The following is a 6,000-nucleotide window of genomic DNA, read 5'->3' as shown; positions in this document are numbered from 1 at the left end:
TTATGTTCATCTTCCACTTCTCCACGCTTTCTCCTGTGGGATCTGGCATAGGGATGGGTGCGCATGGGAGTAGGGGATCAACCCCTCTTCCTTGTCTCCACAGTGCTGCCCTTGTCATGTTCCCCTGAGAGCAAATGGCAAGGCAGATAAGGGCATGAAAGTTTCCAAAACCTGGTGCCCATAGTTAGCCCCTCTGAAAACAGGTAGGGTGGAGCCCAGCTTGTGGCGTGTGAGAGACAAACTGAAGCAAAACAGGATGTTTTTGTGATTTAAAACGTATTTTTCATCATTCCTATTGAAGGGCTTGGTTTGGTTTGGTTTGGTTTGGTTTGGTTTGGTTTGGTTTGGTTTGGTTTGGTTTGGTTTGGAAGTTACCTGCTGTGCTTATTGGGAAATGTACCAGCCAAAGAGCTTTGTGCATGTATGTGTGTATATGCAGATGTGCATGCACGTGTTCGCATGGGGAGAGCAACTGAAGAGGCTGCTATTCAGCCTCAGGACGGTTTTCTACCTGAAAATTAATGAGACCAATAGAGACTGACAGCTAAGAAATGAAAAATATGAGTTCTATCTATGTCCTTCTGTTCATCTTGCCGGACAATTGTTTTCTGCTCTGAACACCTCAAAATAGGAAAGATTCTATCAAATGATAAAGTATTTATCAAAGACCCGCAAAAATGCTCCCGACTGGAGATAATAGTTTACACATGAATGTGTTCTAAACTGAAGTAATGGGAAATGAGGCATAAAGGGCAGCTTAGGAAGCTTTTGGGACCATCTGTACCACATAAAGTGTCCTGTGTTTGGCCTAGTTTCAGTTTTCACACTAGCTCCTGAAGGGGTTAAGGCAAAAATAAAAGGAAATACTGGGAGAAATGAGGGCGGGGACTCATGTATGAATCAGAATAAGTGCCTTTAAATAGAACATCTCTCGGAGTTTTCCACTGCCCGTCCCTTCAGGCTGCAGCAGAAAGAGGCACAGAGAGGAGAGGAGCATCTCTGAAAAGCCCTTTGGCCGCTTGCTGTCCCCACTGCCAGCACAGGTTGGATGCTCCCAGGAGAAGATGCAACCTCTGTCCCATAGTGCCTTCTTTCTGCCCCTTTGTCCCCAGGGTTAAAACACTTGCCTGACCCCAGCCTGTGCCCTTGCATGGGATATGAAGAGTCATTGCACTATCTAGCCTTTGGGTAATTGGAGGTGCTGTGCCCACTCTTAAATCTGAGCCTCTGCAAAGCACTGGCATTTTATCATTAACTTCAGTGGAATGAGACATTTTCTGCCTTGTTTCCTCTCTTTGGCTCATCTATGAGTTTCTGCAGTAGCTTGCAGCAATTGTTCCTGTAGAGTAATTATAACAGCCTCACGGAAGGAACCTCATGTGAATAGTTTGATTCCACTGCTTATCTTTTTCAGCCTCATGTGACATCAAAGAGCTGGGACATGTTCTTTAAAACGACATGACTTGCATTAGTTCATAGCAGGAGCTTTTTACTAGAAGGATGTGCATATTTCTTTGCTAGCCTCATTTGGCAAACTACCCTCTGCCCTCCAGGTGATTTGATCTCTGAGCTCTTCAGCCTCCATGATTAGCTGCTCTCCTTCCCTTTCTCAGTCCATTGGCAGCTCTTCAGGTTTTCAGACCTCTCCTTCACAGTGTCTTTTTCACGTGGGCTCAGCTCACATAATGCTGGTCCCTCCTTGCCTTTCCATTCTTGACCTTTGCTCAGCTGCTCAGCAGTGTCTCTCTCTCAGCCTCTGTCACTGCTCAACCCTTTATGTCTTTCTGCAAGTCCAAAAGCTGTCAAAAAAGTGTAACTGTTTAAGCCAAAGCCTACTTTCATTTTCCCAGCTCATGGAACTTGCAGCTCCACTGAAACTCATGATGTTTGCATCTTCATTTGAGGCTGGGCTGCCTATTTGTCATTGCCATTGACTGCAGAATTCTGTAGGATTAAATCCTACACAGCACAAACCTATCATGAGTTCTGAGGAGGAGTTTGGCAGTGAATGTGTTAATAAGTATGATACCCGTCCTGATGCTGCCAGGCAGAGGAGCAAGCAACAGAAAGAGGAAAATGCATTTCATGGTGTGTATGCTAGCAGAGGTGCTGTTAATTAACCCATTCTTCAGCCAGCCAGCTCTGAGAATGCCATTTAACAACCCTAAGTCTGTATAATGCTAACAGGATGCTTATAAGGCATAAAGGGATTAATGTTCAGCTCTAATGAAGTCCAGATGCACAGAGCTGTCTCTTTTCAAGATCTTTTCCATGGGCAAGCTGCATGTAGTTATTTAATCAGTGTAAATAGATGAGAAACACCAGACCTGCAGTATGCACTAGGTACTTACACTCACAGGCACCAAGGGCTGCTGGTAGTTACTTGGATGTGGTCACCCCATTGACCCTCTGCCCGCAACAACATCATTTGTAAGGTGGGAACTTGAGACCTTTCTTGGGGAGCACAGTTCCTGCATGTGTTTGCATTAGGGCTGGGGGAAGCTAGCTTGGAAACAAGCCTCCTCCTTCCCTAAGATAGAAAGCCAAGGTGGTGAGTGTCAGGGGTGTGTTGGTGGAGCACTAGCAACTTGGCAGCTTGCACTGGATGTGTGTCCAGGGAGAGGTGAGGATTCATACCACAGCGTTCAAGTAGCGATTGGCTGCCTGCGTAATGGACTTGGAGAGTCACTGCCTCGTAATCTGGTTGTAGTTTACATTTTCTCTTCCTTGTACAATTTATATCTTCCTATATCACACACCGAGCATGGGTACTGTGCATGTTTTGCACTGATTGTTATCTGGGCCCTAGGAGGGGCTGGACCAACGCACTCAAGTTCAGAGACCCTACTTTGGAAAGGCTGGAGTAATTCTGTAGCTGGGCAGACCCAACTGTCTATGAGTTTTTAATATTTAATATGGCAGGAGGAGTAGTTTTGAACCAAGAGAGAGGAAGAGACCAGGATTATTTTAAAGACACGAAGGAATGTGTTACATTTTTCTGTTCCTCAGGTTTGGCTGCTCTGCAAGTTCTTCGTTTTGCCAAAGCTCAATTCAGTGAACTATTTATTTGCATTTTTAAAGAAAGAGCATGATTCTTCATTTACTTTGGCCTCAGTGTTGAATTCTTATACTGTGAAACCCAGCAAGTTCCCTTCCAATGTTATATATACATCCAACTTTACAACAGAAACTTCTACCCCAAAGTACCAGCCTGAATTAAACAGTTTAAAGGGCTTTATACAAGTGTGTCCCCACTGATTTCCCCCATGAGTCTTACCGTTTGTCACCCCATAAATGTTTGATGCTATGCTTATGATCAGACCATACCACAGCTGGATGCTAGAGACCATCTGTGTGTGCAGATTTATGCAGAGGTTTTCTTTAGAGCTATAGCGGCAAGGATTCCTCATGAGAGGTTCCTGGGGTAGCTTTCAGCATTGGTTCAAAGGAAGGAAAGGGATGAGGAAAGAGTCCTGTCAATGCATACAGGGGGAATCTGTTGCGGTGGGTTTTCACCACGGGAATAAACATTGCAGGAAAATCCCAATAGGTGGCAGCTGTTTGTTCTAATGCACTGAATCTAAGGTATTGCAGATTTGCTCAGCCCTGGATGTCAGAATTGAAACCAAACGGGGGGGGGGAACCTCCAAGAAAAGGTGAAGAAGTTTTACAAAACGAGGTTTCACTTTTCCCACCACTTTTGGCCTCCTGTGCTAGCCCTAGAAGGGGGACGGGAAGTGCTTCCACTGCCAGCTCTTAGTTTCACGCCAGGGCAGAAGCGCAAAGTGCAGAAGCGTTTCTAAATCAACATCAATACTTATTGATCGCTTTGGTTGCCATCAGTTGGCAATTTGCTGTGCTGGCTACAGAGAAGAGACTTGCGTTTGTATCACTCAAAGCTTCTCAGATTATAGCAATGCATCAAAGACTTTGTCCAAGTGCACGCTTCAGATGCTCAGAGCCTGATCCTGTGCTTCTCTATCAGTTGTTGTCCCAGGATACATGGACACCCCCCCTCCTGCTGAGCCTTCAGATTAGCAGGGAAAAGACCACCCGTGGATGAATTCAGTAGCAGTTGCCCATAGTTCTCGCAGATTCTGTCCACCAGCGCTGTGCCACTGGGCTGAGGCTTGGAAATAGCAGAGGGGTTTTATTTTTGTATTCATTTTTTATGCTTGTGTTTATAGAGGAACAACTGAAGAACAGGAGCTGTGGCCATACCTTCCTTCTTAAAGCTTTTGGGCCCCGTTTTAGGTACCTCTCCAGCTGTCTGAGTGACAGTTAAGAGTTTCACTTTGGTTTAGGACCCCAGGTAGAGCTGCATCAGGGGACCAAACCCTTGTGCCCATTCCCAGGCATGGAGAGCCCTGGTGGAGGACAGTGCCATGTGGGCAAGTCTGTGCTCAGTAGCTGGAAACACAGACCCAAGCCTTGACAAATCCAGGCTTCCTGGTTTGGGGTCCAGGCCAGTGTCGTTTAAGACCATTACATCAGCTGTTCAGGACTTGCTTCAGTAGAAAAGAACTCTGGTGCTCCAGGAGACAGCAGTCCCCTCCATGCTTTGCAGGACATCCTCTCTCATTACCATCTGCTGTGGGTGCTATTCCAGACTCCAGAGGAAGGCAAGCCCTGCAGGCACAAGTAATCTATGGAAGCAGGGGAAAAAGTGACCTGGAACAGATGAGTGTGAGTCAAAGTAGTCCTCAGTCACCTCTGAATGGAAAACCCACTTGGCCTTTGGCAGCCGCTGAGAATTGTTTCTCCCAGTCCCCCTTATATGGGGCATTATAAAACAAACCAGCAGGGCTCCATTTCTTGGAAGGAGAAGGAAATGTTTCAGATCGGGTCCTTGCAAACTGATTCACTGCCATCAGGCTCTGCGTATATGAGGAAACGTTTGAGTTTGGTTGGAGCCGTGTTTTAGCAGTAAGGGAGAGGGAAACAGCAGTGAAACAACACGGGAAAACGAATGTGTGTGAAATGGCTCAGATAAATATTTACACCCAGCTTTCCTAGCTCTGAGTTCACATTAAGCCCTGCCCTGTCACTCCAAAGGGACTCACATCCACAAGTAAAACACTGGGCTGTGGCCACCCGACATCGTTTTGCACTGCCTTCTCTGATTAATAAGGCTGATTGTGGATCATAAGGAATTGAAGGGGTTAAAGTGGTGGCAGGACAGTTAAAGATTCTCCCTAGCATTCGGAAGGGAATGTTAATGCTTTATCGTATGTGTGTGCTGCCGAACTTTACCCCAAGGAGCTCATAAAACAGCTGCATTTTTAATCTTCTCTTCTGGACGCTGAATTTTCACCCTCTGCAAAGTGAAGTAACACGAACTATAAAATATAAATGGACAGACACACGTGTCCTTACCTAACCATGAAGGAATATGGAAAAACAAGCCTGGATGGATCGGAATAGGGTTGCATTAGTCAGAAAACGGAATGGACTGCCAGAGTCTTGGGGCAGCAGAAGGCATAGGGCAGTTAGTGTGGCATTAATTGGGCTGCATTAGCAGTTAATACTGCTCCTTATTAAGTGGGGTGAGTCATCTGTGTGGGCACATGCAGCGGTGGGCATTCCTCTAGACACATAGGATTTGCTTCTCTTGCGTTATTCCCCTGCCCTGAGATGTCTCTAGAGCAGCCACAAGGGCCTCACGTACCACAGGGGTATTCACGTGGCAGCTGTTTGGGAGCTGGGAATGGGGTGGTGTCGCAGTACAACATGAGAGCTGCTCCTACAGCTGCCGAAAACATTCCTGTCCCTGGGATGAGAAACCTGGCGGCACTGTGGCTGCATGCCATAGGCTGCTTCAATTTCTCCTGGCCATTCCATGTAGTGGGAAAAGACCCATCTGATGTCCTGGTGTGGAATATCTCACAGCTTTAAAAGCTGGATCCAGCTCCTTGTGCAGTCCAAGTCCCGAGGAGGAAGGTTTGGGTGTGCTGCCTTGCAGACCCAGGCAGAGATTCCAGCTGGCCAGGTAATGATGCA

Source organism: Pezoporus wallicus, unplaced genomic scaffold (assembly GCF_028554395.1).
Source record: "Pezoporus wallicus isolate ANWC-B61680 ecotype Strahan unplaced genomic scaffold, APGP_CSIRO_Pwel_v1 contig_14159, whole genome shotgun sequence".
Classification (NCBI taxonomy): domain Eukaryota; kingdom Metazoa; phylum Chordata; class Aves; order Psittaciformes; family Psittacidae; genus Pezoporus; species Pezoporus wallicus.
This window is presented reverse-complemented; position numbering follows the sequence as displayed.